The 20,385-nt window shown below is 45.9% G+C and overlaps 1 protein-coding gene across 15 annotated transcripts in view; it reads right to left on the bottom strand.

Annotated features, from left to right (window-relative positions):
* The window catches only part of LOC133354903 (synaptotagmin-like protein 4), an 84,230-nt gene that overhangs the window by 55,771 nt on the left and 8,074 nt on the right, over positions 1 to 20,385 (bottom strand). For 9 of the 15 annotated variants that reach the window (XM_061572113.1, XM_061572106.1, XM_061572089.1 and 6 more), the window contains exon 2: positions 5,797 to 6,011. The exons of 2 other annotated variants lie outside the window; for them this stretch is intronic. The gene's annotated coding sequence lies outside the window, so the exon portion shown is untranslated. The remainder of the gene's footprint in view (positions 1 to 5,796; positions 6,012 to 20,385) is intronic. 4 more of the 15 variants (XM_061572134.1, XM_061572143.1, XM_061572120.1 and 1 more) reach the window with 3 other exon arrangements.

Below are 20,385 nucleotides of genomic sequence, written 5' to 3'. Positions count from 1 at the left end.
GGAATGAAATAGGTGCTGTATAGGAATGAAATAGGCGCTGGTATAGGAATGAAATAGGTGCTGTATAGGAATGAAATAAAGTGCTGTATAGGAATGAAATAGGCAGTGGTATAGGAATGAAATAGGTGCTGTGTAGGAATGAAATAGGCACTGGTATAGGAATGAAATAGGCGCTGGTATAGGAATGAAATAGGCGCTGGTATAGGAATGAAATAGGTGCTGTATAGGAATGAAATAGGCGCTGGTATAGGAATGAAATATGTGCTGCATAGGAATGAAATAGGCACTGGTATAGGAATGAAATAGGTGCTGTATAGGAATGAAATAGGCGCTGGTATAGGAATGAAATAGGTGCTGTATAGGAATGAAATAGGTGCTGGTATAGGAATGAAATAGGTGCTGTATAGGAATTAAATAGGTGCTGTATAGGAATGAAATAGGCGGTGGTATAGGAATGAAATAGGTGCTGTATAGGAATGAAATAGGCACTGGTATAGGAATGAAATAGGCGCTGGTATAGGAATGAAATAGGCGCTGGTATAGGAATGAAATAGGTGCTGTATAGGAATGAAATAGGCGTTGGTATAGGAATGACATATGTGCTGTATAGGAATGACATAGGCACTGGTATAGGAATGAAATAGGTGCTGTATAAGAATGAAATAGGTGCTGTTTAGGAATGAAATAGGCGCTGGTATAGGAATGAAATTGGTTTTGTATAGGAATGAAATAGGCACTGTTATATGAATGAAATAGGTGCTGTATAGGAATGAAATAGGCGCTGGTATAGGAATGAAATAGGTGCTGTATAGGAATGAAATAGGTGCTGGTATAGGAATGAAATAGGTGCTGTATAGGAATAAAATAGGTGCTGTATAGGAATGAAATAGGCGGTGGTATAGGAATGAAATAGGTGCTGTATAGGAATGAAATAGGCACTGGTATAGGAATGAAATAGGCGCTGGTATAGGAATGAAATAGGCGCTGGTATAGGAATGAAATAGGTGCTGTATAGGAATGAAATAGGCGTTGGTATAGGAATGAAATATGTGCTGTATAGGAATGACATAGGCACTGGTATAGGAATGAAATAGATGCTGTATAGGAATGAAATAGGTGCTGTTTAGGAATGAAATAGGCGCTGGTATAGGAATGAAATTTGTTTTGTATAGGAATGAAATAGGCACTGTTATATGAATGAAATAGGTGCTGTATAGGAATGAAATAGGCGCTGGTATAGGAATGAAATAGGTGCTGTGTAGAAATGAAATAAGCACTGGTATAGGAATGAAATAGGCGCTGTATAGGAATGAAATAGGTGCTGGAATAGGAATGAAATAGGTGCTGTATAGGAATGAAATAGGCGCTTGTATAAGAATGAAATATGTGCTGTAAAGGAATGAAATAGGCACTGGTATAGGAAAAAAATAGGTGCTGTATAGGAATGAAATAGGTGCTGTATAGGAATGAAATAGGTTCTGTATAGGAATGAAATAGGCACTGTTATATGAATGAAATAGGTGCTGTATAGGAATGAAATAGGCGCTGGTATAGGAATGAAATAGGTGCTGTATAGGAATGAAATAGGCGCTGGTATAGGAATGAAATAGGTGCTGTATAGGAATGAAATAGGCGCTGGTATAGGAATGAAATAGGTGCTGTATAGGAATGAAATAAAGTGCTGTATAGGAATGAAATAGGCAGTGGTATAGGAATGAAATATGTGCTGTGTAGGAATGAAATAGGCACTGGTATAGGAATGAAATAGGCGCTGGTATAGGAATGAAATAGGCGCTGGTATAGGAATGAAATAGGTGCTGTATAGGAATGAAATAGGCGCTGGTATAGGAATGAAATATGTGCTGCATAGGAATGAAATAGGCACTGGTATAGGAATGAAATAGGTGCTGTATAGGAATGAAATAGGTGCTGTATAGGAATGAAATAGGCGCTGGTATAGAAATGAAATAGGTTCTGTATAGGAATGAAATAGGCACTGTTATATGAATGAAATAGGTGCTGTATAGGAATGAAATAGGCGCTGGTATAGGAATGAAATAGGTGCTGGTATAGGAATGAAATAGGTGCTGTGTAGGAATGAAATAGGCACCGGTATAGGAATGAAATACGCGCTGGTATAGGAATGAAATAGGTGCTGGTATAGGAATGAAATAGGTGCTGTATAGGAATGAAATAGGCGCTGGTATAGGAATGAAATATGTGCTGTATAGGAATGAAATAGGCACTGGTATAGGAATGAAATAGGTGCTGTATAGGAATGAAATAGGTGCTGTATAGAAATGAAATAGGCGCTGGTATAGGAATGAAATAGGTTCTGTATAAAAATGAAATAGGCACTGTTATATGAATGAAATAGGTGCTGTATAGGAATGAAATAGGCGCTGGTATAGGAATGAAATAGGTTCTGTGTAGGAATGAAATAAGCACTGGTATAGAAATGAAATAGGCGCTGATATAGGAATGAAATAGGCGCTGGTATAGGAATGAATTAGGTGCTGTATAGGAATGAAATAGACGCCGGTATAGGAATGAAATATGTGCTGTATATGAATGAAATAGGCACTGGTATAGGAATGAAATAGGTGCTGTATAGAAATGAAATAGGTGCTGTATAGGAATGAAATAGGCGCTGGTATAGGAATGAAATAGGTGCAGTATAGTAATGAAATAGGCGCTGGTATAGGAATGAAATAGGTGCTGTATATGAATGAAATAGGTGCTGTATAGGAATGAAATAGGCGCTGGTATAGGAATGAAATAGGTGCTGTGTAGGAATGAAATAGGCACTGGTATAGGAATGAAATAGGTGTTGGTATAGGAATGAAATAGGCGCTGGTATAGGAATGAAATAGGTGCTGTATAGGAATGAAATAGGCACTGTATAGGAATGAAATAGGTGCTGTATAGGAATGAAATAGGCGCTGGTATAGGAATGAAATAGGTGCTGTATAGGAATGAAATAGGCGCTGGTATAGGAATGAAATAGGTGCTGTATAGGAATGAAATAAAGTGCTGTATAGGAATGAAATAGGCAGTGGTATAGGAATGAAATAGGTGCTGTGTAGGAATGAAATAGGCACTGGTATAGGAATGAAATAGGCGCTGGTATAGGAATGAAATAGGCGCTGGTATAGGAATGAAATAGGTGCTGTATAGGAATGAAATAGGCGCTGGTATAGGAATGAAATATGTGCTGCATAGGAATGAAATAGGCACTGGTATAGGAATGAAATAGGTCCTGTATAGGAATGAAATAGGTGCTGTATAGGAATGAAATAGGCGCTGGTATAGAAATGAAATAGGTTCTGTATAGGAATGAAATAGGCACTGTTATATGAATGAAATAGGTGCTGTATAGGAATGAAATAGGCGCTGGTATAGGAATGAAATAGGTGCTGGTATAGGAATGAAATAGGTGCTGTGTAGGAATGAAATAGGCACCGGTATAGGAATGAAATACGCGCTGGTATAGGAATGAAATAGGTGCTGGTATAGGAATGAAATAGGTGCTGTATAGGAATGAAATAGGCGCTGGTATAGGAATGAAATATGTGCTGTATAGGAATGAAATAGGCACTGGTATAGGAATGAAATAGGTGCTGTATAGGAATGAAATAGGTGCTGTATAGAAATGAAATAGGCGCTGGTATAGGAATGAAATAGGTTCTGTATAAAAATGAAATAGGCACTGTTATATGAATGAAATAGGTGCTGTATAGGAATGAAATAGGCGCTGGTATAGGAATGAAATAGGTTCTGTGTAGGAATGAAATAAGCACTGGTATAGAAATGAAATAGGCGCTGATATAGGAATGAAATAGGCGCTGGTATAGGAATGAAATAGGTGCTGTATAGGAATGAAATAGACGCCGGTATAGGAATGAAATATGTGCTGTATATGAATGAAATAGGCACTGGTATAGGAATGAAATAGGTGCTGTATAGAAATGAAATAGGTGCTGTATAGGAATGAAATAGGCGCTGGTATAGGAATGAAATAGGTGCTGTATAGTAATGAAATAGGCGCTGGTATAGGAATGAAATAGGTGCTGTATATGAATGAAATAGGTGCTGTATAGGAATGAAATAGGCGCTGGTATAGGAATGAAATAGGTGCTGTGTAGGAATGAAATAGGCACTGGTATAGGAATGAAATAGGTGTTGGTATAGGAATGAAATAGGCGCTGGTATAGGAATGAAATAGGTGCTGTATAGGAATGAAATAGGCACTGTATAGGAATGAAATAGGTGCTGTATAGGAATGAAATAGGCGCTGGTATAGGAATGAAATAGGTGCTGTATAGGAATGAAATAGGCACTGTATAGGGATGAAATAGGTGCTGTATAGGAATGAAATAGGCACTTTATAGGAATGAAATAGGTGCTGTATAAGAATGAAATAGGCGCTGGTATAGGAATGAAATAGGTGCCATATAGGAATGAAATAGGCACTGTATAGGAATGAAATAGGTGCTGTATAGGAATGAAATAGGCGCTGGTATAGGAATGAAATAGGTTCTGTATAAAAATGAAATAGGCACTGTTATATGAATGAAATAGGTGCTGTATAGGAATGAAATAGGCGCTGGTATAGGAATGAAATAGGTGCTGTGTAGGAATGAAATAAGCACTGGTATAGAAATGAAATAGGCGCTGATATAGGAATGAAATAGGCGCTGGTATATGAATGAAATAGGTGCTGTATAGGAATGAAATAGACGCCGGTATAGGAATGAAATATGTGCTGTATATGAATGAAATAGGCACTGGTATAGGAATGAAATAGGTGCTGTATAGGAATGAAATAGGCGCTGGTATAGGAATGAAATAGGTGCTGTATAGGAATGAAATAGGCGCTGGTATAGGAATGAAATAGGTGCTGTATAGGAATGAAATAGGTGCTGTATAGGAATGAAATAGGCGCTGGTATAGGAATGAAATAGGTGCTGTGTAGGAATGAAATAGGCACTGGTATAGGAATGAAATAGGTGTTGGTATAGGAATGAAATAGGCGCTGGTATAGGAATGAAATAGGTGCTGTATAGGAATGAAATAGGTGCTGTATAGGAATGAAATAGGCACTGTATAGGAATGAAATAGGTGCTGTATAGGAATGAAATAGGCGCTGGTATAGGAATGAAATAGGTGCTGTATAGGAATGAAATAGGCACTGTATAGGAATGAAATAGGCGCTGTATAGGAATGAAATAGGTGCTGTATATGAATGAAATAGGCGCTGGTATAGGAATGAAATAGGTGCTGTATAGGAATGAAATAGGCGCTGTATAGGAATGAAATAGGTGCTGTATAGGAATGAAATAGGCGCTGGTATAGGAATGAAATAGGTGCTGTATAGGAATGAAATAGGCACTGTATAGGAATGAAATAGGCGCTGTATAGGAATGAAATAGGTGCTGTATAGGAATGAAATAGGCGCTGGTATAGGAATGAAATAGGTGCTGTATAGGAATGAAATAGGCGCTGCTATTGAAAGTCGAAGGGCCCCGGGTGTCTCGTAATGAGCCGGACGCGACCAAACGCAGCAGCACACAGACACCGCAGCGCCTGTGAGGTCGTTGTCCAACAGAAATGTCTCTTCAATATCTCACACCGGTCCGTGTTCCAGGCACTACACCACAGTATGTATGAGATACACAACTCAACAACTTGAACAAATGAAAGTCTAATCGTGTGGGATGATGATAATAATGATTTACAGTCCGTTGGGAGGGGCCTCCCCACACCGTGTCCGTCATGGAGGTTATTTGGCCATACCTCACCGCGCTGCGCAGTGTGGGTTGGTGAACGCGTGAAGCATAGACGTGGGAGCGTAGAAGCGCAGTACAGTACAACCGTTGATTTTTGCCGCACCGTCCGCAGCTGGCCACCACGCGGGCCCAGCTCCGCAGGCGCCGATAACCGCCGGGCGTGCACGCTGGTCACCCTTCCCAGCGGCAGCCAGGCTCAAATCCGCTGAGCTTCATGGGAATCTGGCGCAATGAGATAAGGCAAAATTGCATTTGCGATGAGGCGAGTGATATTTTGGTTGTTGTTGAAGATGATGTTTCCGTAACGGGGCAGTGCAGCGCCCTTATGTTGTTGAGCGCCACAGTAGCGAGATGTTAACGACCTCGCTCGGTATACAAGAGGTCGATCCAGACCCTGACTCCTGCATATTTGGAGTTTGCGTTTTCTGCCCGTGGTCGTTTGGATTTTTCTCTGAGTCCTCCGCTTTTTTCCTCCACATTTAGGATAAATGTGCACGTGATGATAAGCCACTTCATTTGTGGCCAGGACGCTTCAGAACAAAAGCTGCATAGCTCAGTGGGCTTGACCTGGTAAAATAAAAAAAATTGTTTTGTTATTATCATAATGCTCGTTTACTCCAAGCAAAGCCTCACAGACAGCAGGTGATGTTGCTTGTTGTTGTTGTTATTATTTTTACGTGTGAATCCGAATGAGTGGTTATTTTCGGCATTGAGACGTTCGCCCAATATCGATTACATCGTCGTGTGTGTTTGTGTTGCACTACGGACCCGGCAACCACTGCCGGATTATCCTCGTAGCAAAAGTAGTTACACATGAAGCTACGGGCCTCGCACTTTCAAGGGCCCCGCGCTAAATGCTTTCAAGCTATCAATTCCGGTTCAGTGGTTCTGCACTTGCTCTATTACTATAGTACTATACTGCCTTCAACTTTTATGAACGATTGGGTGTTTAAGGTTAGCAATTTGTCGTATTATCTGGCTGTATAGAAATGAAAAAATTAAATTACTTTACTATGCATTTGTGTGTTTTAATATTTATGATTTTTTTTATTTAGGGCCCCTTTATAACAACACATGCTACAGGCCCCGCACTAGCTTAATCCGGCACTGCCGGCATCCCGAGTTCGATTCCCGCTCATGGACAACATCAGTGACGATTATCTCAACCGGCCCTGGGCCTCCCCGAGGTCGACTCAGCCTCAAATGAGTACCTGGTGCGGTGTGTAAACATCACCACTGGGGAGACAAAGGCGGCTGGGAATGGTGCTGGCTACCCACCCCTTCGTGTGCCATGTCGGCCTTCATAGGTACTCGCTAGGAGCACTTGCCCCAACAGTCTGGTAAGGCTATACGGGGGAGTCTTTGTCTTTTTTAGCTGCAGAGCTGAAAGATAACAAACACCTTCTCAAAGCGAAATCACCCACAGTCCTTGAATACACAACACAAAGCCATTATTAGCGCCCGTTGTGGAGACTATAGCAACAATGAATACACGGGCACTAATGCCTCTGCCCAAATAAAATATAAAATATAAGTTTTTTTTTCTTGACGCAGAGGGAAATAATATTTGGAGGTCTATTGTGTCCTTATTTATTTTGTTACAGCCTTAAATTATCCTCCGATGCGTGGTCTTTAGACAGCGGTGAAAATTCCACAGGAGTTGGAAACCAAAATAACAAGCGGAGCCGTTTATTTTCTAATTCGGTCAAAAAACCCCTCAATTTTTCAAGAGCCACAATGCGCGTGATAATACGAGATGGACGCCAAAAGGCGTACATCTCAAAGACAATGCACTATCAAAGTAATGAGGGCTCGGGGTGAGCATCTACATCATTAGACCTCCTTTGCAGTACCACAATATAATAATAGGGTTTTTCCCCTTTTTTTGGCAACAAAACTGAAACCTTTTTACAAGGATTCATGTCTGCATTAACCACAATACTTGCAGTCAAAATGCAAACAAAAAACACACTATGATAATATATGCATTGTCCTTGAAACGGATTGGTCCACACCAAGGGACTGGCAAAAGGAGGTGTAATGATGTAGATGCTCACCCCGAGCCCTCGTTACTTTGACAGTGCATTGTCTTTGAGCTGTACACCTTTTGGCATCCTCTGGTCGAGCACCAATTGGGTCGAGGCTAAAAAGAAAGCCGTCCCTTGGTGTGGACCAATCAGTTTCAAGGACAATGCATATATTATCATAGTGTGTTATTTGTTTGCATTTTGACTGCAAGTATTGTGGTTAATGCAGACATGAATCCTTGTAAAGAGGTTTCAGTTTTGTTGCCAAAAAAGGGGAAAACCCCTATTATTATATAATATTACCTCCTGTTTTATTGCCAGAAAAGGTAAAACCTATTCTTATGTTTCACATTTTTTTATACTGGAAAAAAATATCCCATAGATGTGAGCTGCACTCTGTAGTGCAGCGTGTGCGTCAGCCCAACACGATGAGATTCCCCTCCAGAATCAGCATGGGTGAGTGCGTTTTTAGGCAAGCTGGTTTTTCTTATTAAGCAGCGCACGCTTATTGCCTCTCAAATTATTTTAAAAAGAATGCGCTTAAATTCCTACGCCTCTCCTCAGCCTCAATGTGAATTCCAGCGATGACCCAGCACAATATAAACTACCCCAGCTGTAAAGCCAGACCCTCATCACCTGCCCACAGCCACCCCTTCCCCACAATCTCCTGCACCCCCATCAGCCCTCTTCTCTGTTCCGGTACAAACTCTCTCCACGTTGCACTGGGCCAGGCTCGGGGCACGCAGAGGACTCCACTTACAGGTGTGGAAAGGTGGAAGGTCCTTCAACTCACGGTTGGGGAGTCAACTCAGCCGACTACCACCGTCGGCGTCGCCGCCGTGTACGCATACCGCTGACTTTATCAATCCACCGCCGGATGAGGGTTTCCCCACGCTGGTCAGGGCGTGTTGGTGAAAGTGAGAAGCGTCGGCATTCGCGGAGAGTGTGGTACAACAATGGATATTGCTGAGCGGCTTGCACCACCTCAGAGCGCCATGCAGCATCACAAATCATCTCGACCGTTCCCTCGCCCTGCCCCGCGGTGTAGCCTCGGGGACCGCCAGTGGGAGGCATCCCGACGTGAGGCACGAGGAGTACCGGCGTGCGTGTGGCTCCGCACTGCCAACACGGGGCCGCCATGTTTGTGTTCATATTAACTCACGATTATGAAATCAAGTCACCGTGCTTCCTTGCTCACACGCCCATGGGATCATCCTCTCCTCGGTAGCCGTGAGCCACTGGTGGAAATTCCACATTCTCGTGGTGGGGACAAGCCTCCTGGATAAACCAGCATATACTTCCCACTTTTATTAAAACACTAGATTTTATCCATTTGCAATTTCTCACAGTACCATTAACGTCACTTTGATGAACTGCGTAGATTCATCACTGGGCCAGAATGCCCCAAATTATTGATGGCTTCGAAAAATGCGATGATACTGGCCCTTGCCATGGCATTGTGGAATTCAGCCCTGAGCCAATTGTGGGAATTCCACATTTGCATGGTGAGGCCAGTCTCTCCAAAGGGCAACCAATATCGATTCCCTACAAAGTGGTGCGCATATCATCAACCACCGAGGAGTTACAGTCTAAGACGACCACTGGCCGGGATCTGAACTTACGGCTTTTAAATTCGATTGCGAATCAGGCGCCCTGACAAAAATTGACCGGGGGAATTCGTAAGTTCATCGTCTCTGGAAAGGTCACAACAAAGGGGACTTGGCGGCATGTGACCGGGCGCACGGCCTGGCATTTGCCATGGCTGTGGGGGACAGAGAGAGAGGGCTGCCTAAGTGTGGCATTCCACACCAATGTACCCACCGCGTCGGGCTCCAGCGAATATCACGAGGGCGAGTCCCCTCACCCTCACCCCCACCCCCGTGTGATCCCACTCAGATCACACGTAGGTGCGTTGGATCCAGTAAAGTCAGTACCGCGCACTGCGGTACCCCTCTCTACTGTATTATACTGCATGGTAGGATCCAGCCAGCTGGTTCGGCGCTGCAGCGAGCGGCTCTGGATGGTGGGATTGACTCTTAGCCTATCATCCCTTTTGGAGTCAATAAACTCGATACCATGTCGTGGGAGAGTCAACAGCAGGTGTCCTACAGATAGACCTGCCTCTGCCATGGGAATGTGGAATTTCTGCCGTTGGCTCAGGGCTGTAAACTGGAGACGAGCACCAATGCCTCAACGTTCATTTGAGCAGCAGATCACTTTGGCTTTGGGGTGCCACGTGTGAGATGTTAGTTACATCTTGCCACCGTATTTCCCAAGCAAAGCCCCACTTAGCTAAGAAGCTATTTTTCAAGGGGCGACTCGGCCAGCAGACAACATAAAAGCAGGATCAGTAACAGGAGGTCGCAGGTTCGATCCCGAGCCTGACGCCCGCTGTATATTTAGAGTGTGCGGTGTCTCTCTCCGTGGTCCCGTGGATTTTTCTCCGGGTCCTCCGGTTTTTCCCTCCACATTTAGAATCAACGTCATGCGTTCAGAGTATTTGGCTGCGATAAATGTCCACGTGATGATAAGCCACTTTGTTGAGATATCATTTGTGGCCAGGTCGGTTCTGAAAAAGAACTGTACAGCTCAGTGGACCTTACCTGATAAAATAAAACAATAGTCCTGCAGTCTAGGTTACAGCTGTGACAAGGGCAGTGAGCTCAAGTGGAGCCATATCTGTAATGAAACAGCTTTCTTATATATACACAAATGATATATAATGCATATATATCTCTTTTATGATTTATATCTTAGTGCACCCACACGCTCTCGGGCTACGAGTGATGGTTATTTTGAAACGAGAATGCATGCACAGCCTCCATCTGATGTATTAATCTGATGAACAAAAGGGGTGACACAAGCACAATGGAGGCAGGGCCAATGCTGCGTGAATATTGCAGTTGTATGTGTGGATGTTAAAATAAATCAGTTTTCAATCTAAATGACTTCAAAGTGTATAGCTCCAGTGGATTCCTAATATTGGAAGGAAGAGCGTACCAGACGGTCGCAAAAGCGCATCTGAAAGCGTGCGATGCGGCGACTGCCTTGGCTAGCCAGAAGCTGCTGCGTGAATCTATGAAATAAGCCAGCCCTTAGGGCATCAAATATACAGAGGTCTGTTTCTACAACGTATTCGCTCGCAGGCGTACTATCGGCAACACGTCACGTGACGATGAGTCCCCCGAGGAGGAAATCTCTCACGGCAGCGCTCGCCCGCGTGCCAGAGAATGGCGGCACGAGAGATTTTTCATGGAACTTCCTCCGGATAATCCCCCCCCTGCATACCAGGCGAGGTGGTTAACATCTCATCACGGCGTAATCCACTGGAGGACGAACTGCAATCACTTGTCGTGGCCCCGGTTCAAACCCATAACCTCAGCATTGCCAACTCAGGGCTTTGATCTGCGAGTTTCTGATTTGCTACAAAAGTGTGCAAATCAATGAGTCTCTTTCCGTGCGTACGTGGACGCAAGACGTCGCGAGTGCAAAGCGGCCGCGTCGCTCTCTGTCGCGGCACCGAAGATGTGCAGAACCCGCGGACTGACGGAGACGACCTTTTCAACCAAGGTATTTGACGCATCCTTTGACCTTTCTGCACGCCGGCGCAATGATCACCCTCATGCCATGTTGATGTTTCCGTAACTGCATTTTACATTAAGAATGCATTTTAAAAAGTAGTTCATCCGAGACAATTTCATTACAGGATATGTATTCTACGCGATATTGATTTATGCCTGCGCACTGTTTTTTGTCTCTGATTTCTACTCTGTTATTTTTTTTAATCTCTGGTTTCTATTCACTTAATCGCTGTTGTACTTTTCTTATTTTCAATGACCCAGGTCTCTCTCGCAGAATGAGACTCACAACCCCCCCACCCTCATCTCTTGAGTTCTCACCCCAGTTTTAAAAAAAGACACACCAACACTTGAAAAAAAAAGAAAGCAAATGCAATTTATTTCGCTGCTAAACTAAACCGATCCACAGCTGCGACATGGTTTAAATCTGCTGCTGTTGCTCCTGCTGCAAAGAGAAAGCTGCCAATTCACGCGCGAAGCTCTCGAACGGTTAAAACATGAATATTTTATACACTGTTTTATTATTTTACCAGGTAAGGCCCACTGAGTTATATAGCTCTTTTTCAGAAGAGATCTGGCTATCACAAATGATAGCTCAACTAAGTGGGCCATCATTACGTCGAAATTTACACCAGCCAAATACTCTAAAGGCATGACGTTGATTATAAATGTGGAGGTGAAAACTGGAGGAACCGGAGAAAAATCCACACGACCACAGGGAGAGACACCGCAAACCCCAAATATACAGCAGGTGTCAGGGTCGGGATCTAACCCACGACCTCCTGCATACCAGGCGAGGGAGAAAACATCTCCTAGCCACCCGGCACGCGATATCTCCATCGGCGTTGACGAGGCGGGGCTCTGGTGGAGCAGCGTAGTTGGAATAAAAAAACAGCACAACCCCGGGTCATCAGTGATTTTTTTTGTTTAGGCCAGATCGCCAACGTCAATCAATGTGTGCCGTACGCCCTCCTCCACCCAACACGGCTAAATAGATCAAGCTACCGCGTGAATAAACGCGGTAGCTGATCATGACGATACACCCTGGTTAACCCCCTGCTCCCAACCGCTACCCCAACCGCTGTGGGGTAGTAATCGCGGGCAACTTTAAATCGACCCCCATTTGGAGGAGAATTACTTGGAGGTTGCGGCTGTTGTGGACACGCGGAATGTATCCCCTCGGTGGCTCCTGTTCTTTGGGTTCAAGAATAATTTATTTTACCTATCCGTTATTAACCCGTCTAAGGTTTGGTTTGGTACATAGCACATGATAAAATGTTAACTTTCGTGAAATCATCGTGTGTTGTGTTCTTGTCTCTTGGCGTCACAACGTGAGGTGCGGATGTCGAGCGCCGTGCGTCACGCGGGCGCCGTGCCACTCGCACGCACGTAAAGACAAAGATCCCCCGTATAGCCTAAACAGACTGTTGGGGCAAGTGCTGTTAGCGAGTAGCACCTACGACGGCCGGCACGACACACGAGGGGGTGGGTGGCCGGCACCACGCCCGACCGCCTTTGTCTCCCCAGCGGCGATGTTTACACACCGCGCCGGGTACTCATTTGAGGCCGAGTCGAACTAGGGGAGGCCCAGGACCGGTTCACATAGTCGTCGCTGGTGCTGGGGGTTCGCACGCATCCACCAGGGTCGCAAACCTTGCGTGTCTCTCACTTGTGCTCTGTGAATGCCCCGAAAACCTCCCAGGCTACTCTCCGTCCCATCTCCATGACGATCTGATGCCAAGCTGCCGAGCCATTATGACAACCTCACTTGCAAACTGCCTTCAGCAATTATCCTCGTTTGTTTACGCGCATTCGCGCTGCAGTCACCCTACATCTCCGCACCTCCGATTAGCACAGTTGGCTACGTACGGTGCGAAAGACGTTCAGCATACATGCATCTGTTTGATGTTCACGATTCTGTAGCTGAGTTGTTGTAATCTATGCCGTGTTCAATCTGGAGCTATTCTACCCGAGCAAATGTGCGCTGCAGGGAATTACACTTTGCAATATTTTCTATTCCCCTTGAGATGCAGTTGTTCCTCATTTTTATTGTTTTTATTTTGCCATTTTGGTGACCCGGGTCACTGTTGCAAATGAGATTCCTCTCCAAGTTTTTTTAGTTCTCACGGCCCGATTGAACTAAATATAAACTCTGATCCTGAAAAGCAAAACACACACCGCACCTCCCACCCAGCCACGTGCGGTCTCCCACTCTGAGTCAATCGATCGTCACACGTCTTCCGCTATGATGAAGGAACATTGCGAGAGGTGCCAACCTGACTGAAAGCATCGTCCTGCTCTGTGCGTATCTTTTGCAGGGCAGTGCTGATGACGAAGCCGATGCGTTGCTTCGACCATCGCTGCCCCGTGGGCCCAGAATCCATCCTGGGCTGTTCCCGCTGGGCCCCGACGCTGCCTCGGCAAGTCACGAGCCGGTCGGCTCCACGCTCTCGGCAGCACCCGCTCAGCCCCCCCCCCTATCCTTCAAGCCCAGATGAAATGCCATCGTATAGAGCACCGGCTCAGCAACCAAAATAACAAGAAGAGCCCTTTTGGTTTTTCGAACTTGAAGATCCGCACTACACTCCCTTCAAAAGCCGCGTGTGGCTCTGGAACCGCAAGTTGCCGATCCCCAGTAGAGAGTACGTGCATATAACTCACGATGTTTTAATGTCGGTTCGGGTTAGGTTAGGCTACCCCACCCTCGCACTAGTCGGTTTGTAATTCTCTGCAGTGTCTCTCTCTCTCTCTTGTAGCGCGCATGCACACACGGCCCTAAAGCCGACGTCGGCGAGCGGGACGAAGTGCACCGCACCCCAGGGCTTGGCCTGGACATGGAATCGGCATATGCGTTCAGCTGTGCGGGGATTGACTTGTGCCGAGACGTGGCATTGTGCTGAACTTTATCACGAGATGCTGCACAGTTGTGGTGGACCCAGTGCCGATGGATAATGATTTCCAGGTTTGGTCTGTGGAGAGGTGGCAACCCTCAACCGAAGCCCGGTTGCACAGGCTGCTTCCCGTGGCCACGACTGCAGGTCGCGGGTGCCATGGCGGCGAGATGTTAACGACCTCGCCTGGTATAGAGAAGGTCGAGGGTTCGATTCCGACCCTGGCACCTGCTGTATATTTGGAGTTTGCATGTTCTTCCCGTAGTCACGTGGATTTTTCTTCGGGTCCTCCAGTATTTCCCTCCACGTTTAGAAGCAAAATGCGTTTAGAGTACTTGGCTGCTAAATTTCCACATGACAAGCCACTTTGTTGAGAACTATCATTTGTGGCCAGGTCGCTTCTAAAAAATAACTATGTAGCTCAGTGGTCCTCATCTGGTAAAGTAAAAATAAAAAAAAATGTATGAGCACATCAAGGTGATGTTGATCATCACCTGCCTCACATTTTCTTTTTAAACGATTATGGATGTGTGATCAGTTTGTACGAACGATACTCGACGTGGTCATTTGCCCTAATGGTACGTTATTACAGATAATGGTGTTGACAATTGAGCTGAGAGCCCTGAAGGGATGTTTATTCTCATCGACTGTAGCATTATCGTGAGCAAGTGACATCGATACGGCCGGTCGCATAACGTGGAAGATAGAATTATGGAATTAGCGTGCGTGTTACCAGCTGCTTACATGTTTTTTCGCCACATCCCAATTAAATAACAGCACTCTCATAATCTGACAAAGCAGTGCTCCGCAATGTTAATAGACTCTCGGGGCTTCGTTATACATCGGGTTTGGGCTTGGGGGGACTAGGCTCTGGGAGGTTGGAGGGATTGGGGCGGAGGCATAAAATAGTCTGTGAGAAATAAAGCCCTGTGTATGTTACGCCACCAGTGCCCTCCACCCTGTAGCTTGTACATATGTATGTTGAACTTATTTCGTACCGTCCGTAGCCAACCGTGCTAATCGGAGGTGCATGAGGGAAGGACAACAAACTAAACGCACACACAAAAAAAAACACGCGAAAAAAAGCTTCATTATAATATCCGTAGGCTTTCTATTGCTCGCAGAATCGCACAACAAATAACACGGAACAGCCCCTGTGCCAGGCCACTGCTGGGTGAAGGCCATCTCAAGCCACGTGGGTCGAATGTGCAGGCTGTGCAGCTGCACCAGGACCCAGGCACCAGGGCATGACAAGGCTTGGACATTCCCTGCGCCAGGGCTAAACAGGATCCAGGTCTGGCTGGTGTTTCAATGGGCGCCCACCATGCATATCGGGTTGTACATCGGCGCCACTGGTCTACAGAATTGAGCAGCAGAGGGCAAGTCAACCATGCCCACACCGACTGGGATTGGCTCAGCGTATCATTCCTCTGGGGGCTGATAAAAACAAGTACTAATTTGTCAGGGAGTTAACGGTTATTGTTCTACGCGTACATTTCCTCCCCTCCCTCCCCCACATCATAAAAGTGTTTAATATCACAGGCCCGTGAGGAGGACTCGAAGCAGGAGTTAGCATCACACTCGCTGGTGATAATAATAATAATCATAGATTATATTGGTCGTGAAAGCCTACGTGTTAAACTGAATAATAATGGTAATAATTTAGTACGTGTGGTATTGGTGCCATTGCCACGGCGGCAAGGCGATCGTCACCAAGGCGCTACCTAATCACCGACAGAGTTTTTAGCGGTTGCACAGTAGGTATGGGGGGGGGGGGATGATGTTGCTTCGTGCAATCCTGATTGAGTGAATTGCGGGTGACATTTTTTAATTTGAATCGTGACGCTGGCACACAGTGGCCTCCTCGTTTGGAACGACGTCACGGGACCTGTGACGTCCAATAAGAAGCAGACGGCGCGAGGTCTTTCACGGTTGATGGACACGCAGTATTAAAACTAAACGATAAACTATTTTTATTTTACCAGGTAAGGCCCACTGAGCTATATAGCTCTTTTTCAGAAGTGACCTGTCTATCGCAAATGATAGCTCAACGAAGTGGCTTATTACGTGGACATTTATAGCATCCAAATAGTCAAAACGCATGTTGCTTCTTAACGTGGAGGGAAAAATCGGAACACTCAGATAAAAATCCACGCGACCACGGGGAGAGAGAACGTGGAAACGCCAAATATACAGCAGGAGTCAGGCTCGGGATCGAACCCACGACCTGCTGTATACCAGGCGAGGTAGTTAACACCTCGCCACCGTGGCGCATTAACCAGGTCGGTCTGGCGGACTCGAAAGGTGGACCTCTGTAGCGAGTGAGGGGCGCGTGACCGCTGGGCCGGTGTGGCGCCACAGCAGCAAGCCGCCTTGACCGGAGTAGAAGGCGGTGGTGAAGGAGTGTCGGACATGTTATCACGAGTTACACCACCGTTAAAATGGTGCCTTCAAGTTCAGAACTAAAGTTGCTGACACTACTGTAGTCACCATCATCATCATCACACTGCTGTAGTCACCATCATCATCATCACACTACTGTAGTCACCATCATCATCATCACACTACTGTAGTCACCATCATCATCATCACACTACTGTAGTCATCATCATCATCATCACACTACTGTAGTCACCATCATCATCATCACACTACTGTAGTCACCATCATCATCATCACACTACTGTAGTCACCATCATCATCATCACACTACTGTAGTCACCATCATCATCATCATCACACTACTGTAGTCACCATCATCATCATCATCACACTACTGTAGTCACCATCATCATCATCACACTACTGTAGTCACCATCATCATCATCACACTACTGTAGTCACCATCATCATCACACTACTGTAGCCACCATCATCATCATGACGCTCCACGGGGCAAATAGCCCGTAGGTGTCCACTGCACATGTCGTCACGTGTTGCCACTTTCCTCTGTCTCGCGCCAATGTGCTCAAGTAGTGGCCACGTCTTGCTGGCACCAATCTCTAATGTCGTCAGCAAGACATTCTCTGTGAGGTCTTCCTCTCTTTCCTGTTCCTTCCATTTTTCCGTACAACAACAACAACACACTTTAAATGTTCTTGTTGTTGTTCATCCTACACGTCCAAATAGTGCCAGTTTCCTTCTCATCACTGCCTGCATCATCATCAGGTTGTCTTCTTCTATGTGCAACCTCTTTCTCACTACTGTAATAGGGGTCGGTTATTTACAAAATAAAAGTTCAAAATAATTAAATGAAAATGATGCTAAAGTCAATCAATGGCTGGAACAGTTTAGGGGTCGTCACAGCCAGTGCCACTGGTGCCACCGGACCTTGCCATCGCTTCCGCCCTTCTGCCGGATCCCACAAATATTTGTGCCAATGTGGCAAATTCTAAAAATGACTCACAAATTACTCATTTGCGATTAAACCCAGCAAATAAACACCCCATATTGGCAGACGAATGTCCACTAGCAGGCCGGCCCTGAGTCACATTGGGAGATCTGCCACTGGGGTTGCCCTTCGGTTGTTTGGGATATGTAATTCGTTCTGAGTTGCTGAGATATGTAACTGCAAAATATTATTGTTGTAATCGTTGTAGATTATAATTGCACTGTCTACATATAGCCCTATCCTCCTCTGCCCTGCACCCACGTCTCACCCATCACTACCTCCTCTTTGTGATGACGCGTGCTACCCCCCTCAACAGCAGAATATTAACAGGCAGTGACTCTTGTTTCCTTAACGCTGAAGAGACAGCACGCCCAGCCTTGCCTGTGGGCTCGACAGACTTTAAACAGCAGGTGTCAACTTGTCATCCAATAAGCCACTCGGAGCTGGCTGGATATACGAGGTCAGTCTCTGGGACTAGATCACTGGGATTGCGTCCGATCCCATCACATCTCGAAAGCTGAGCAGGTATTTAGCCTGTACAATGCTTGGATGGGTGACCACCGTGCATGAAGCAGCGCAGCTCTTTCTCCCGCCCACTCACTTTGGAACCCTTACAAGCAGCTACATTTGGAGGCTTGCCCCCTCGTTTCTCTCCGCCTGATGAAGACTGCTTGTGTTGCGATCGAAATGTCGTGGGTTTTTATTATTTTCCATTTAATTTTATTTAACTTTTTTTTATCTACGTGACTTTACCGAAAGAACCAAGGACATGAAGCAGGTGTTATCGGCTACATTTATCAGCCGAGGGCAGTGCAGCAACATCCATTGTCACCAGCCCACATTGATCACAAAGACAAAGATAACCCGTATAGCCTTAACAGACTGTTGGGGCAAGTGCTGTTAGCGAGCACTTATGAAAGCCGGCGCAGCACACGAGGAGGTGAGTGGCGAGCACCACGCCCTACCGCCTTTGTCTCCCCAGTGGCGATGTTCACACATCGCACCAGGTACTCATTTAAGGCTGAGTCGACCTAGGGGAGGCCCAAGACCGGTTCAGATAATCGTCACAGGTGTTGGCCATGAACGGAATCGGAACTCGGGCCCCCGGGTTCGTGGCGCAGCGACGCTAACCGCTATGCCGCCGCTCCCCACTGACCACCAGTCCACGCTGACCAGCGCAGTGAAGTATGGTAAAAAAAGAAACCATGACTTGCGGAGTGTGGGGAGGCCCTCATCCGGCAGTGGACTGACAACAACGGCGGTACCGTGTACGGCTAAGCACAAGAGAGGGCTGTCAGTGGCCAACGAGTAATGGCGGCACTGTGTGCACAAGAGATTGGTGTGGCCAGCTCCACGTCCGGCCGCCTTTGTTTCCCCAGTGGCAGTGATCTCACAACACGCCTGGTTCTCATTCATCGTTGAGTCACCACCATTATGTATGCGTGTATGTTGAACTTCTTTCGCACCGTACGTAGCCAACCGCGCTAATCGTAGGTGCGGGGGAAGGACAACATATGATGAGTCTCTGTGTGAGTCTATGCGTATGTGTGTGAGTCTGGGTCTCTGTGTGAGTCTATGTGTCTCTGTGTGAGTCTGGGTCTCTGTGTGAGTCTATGTGTCTCTGTGTGAGTTTATGAGTCTCTGTGTGAGTCTATGCGTCTGTGTGTGAGTCTGGGTCTCTGTGTGAGTCTATGCGTCTGTGTGTGAGTCTATGGGTCTCTGTGTGAGTCTATGTGTCTCTGTGTGAGTTTATGAGCCTCTGTGTGAGTCTATGTGTCTCTGTGTGAGTTTATGAGTCTCTGTGTGAGTCTATGCGTCTGTGTGTGAGTCTATGGTTCTCTGTGTGAGGTTATGTATGTACATATGTTAAACTTCTGTTGCACCGTACTTAGCCAACCGTATTAGTCGGAGGTGCGGGAGGAAGGACAGCAAACTAAACATAAATATCAGTTCTGAAGAAGTGCATTTTCAATCGAGATTTAAAAATGAATAAGCTCCAGTGGCCCCCGAATATCAACAACTTCACCGTTACGCCCGCAACGTAAGGGTCCACTGAAACCGGGGGTCTCTTTCGACGGTGACCTGGGGGTGGGGGGTGGGGGTTAGAGCAAGCGCTTCGTGTTCGCAGCGCACGTTGCGACTATTTAGATTATTTTGCTGATATAAATGTACAAATGATAAGGCACTTTGTTGGACTATCATTTGTGGCCAGGTCGCTTCTGAAAAATAAGTTGATACCTCAGTGGGACTTGCCTGATGGGATGGGGGATGGTTTAGTTTTATTTGTATGTGTTTGGGTGATGTATTTACCTTTATTGTACTTTGCACTACTATCGAGTTTATTGTATTGTTTGTTGTTGTAACGTTCTTACCCCGTGCCCCTACTGAACATCTGTGAAGAAGAGCTTCATAGCTCATCAGATTCCTCCAGTATAAATAATAATTATGATTATTATTTCCAAACCCTGGTGCGCGTGAGCTCGCTGGGAGCGAGGCACTCAGTGAGGCGAGGTCAGATTGTGAGCAGGAAGCCGCTGTGTTTATATTTAGCACTCGCCCACGATTCTCCACGCGATGCGCGCACGCCACAATGATTCGCGCTTGCCCGTCAGTCGCGCGTGAGGGGAAAACGAGGGATTATGCGATCGCTGGAAAGAAAAACGGCCACGGACGTTCACCTCCGAGCAATCGCACGTCCGTCTCTCCCCC

This window comes from Lethenteron reissneri, chromosome 6 (assembly GCF_015708825.2).
Source record: "Lethenteron reissneri isolate LAM-NWPU_2019-01 chromosome 6, ASM1570882v1, whole genome shotgun sequence".
NCBI classification, from domain to species: domain Eukaryota; kingdom Metazoa; phylum Chordata; class Hyperoartia; order Petromyzontiformes; family Petromyzontidae; genus Lethenteron; species Lethenteron reissneri.
The sequence above is the reverse complement of the archived record's forward strand: the minus strand, read 5'-3'. Positions and strand labels throughout refer to the sequence as shown.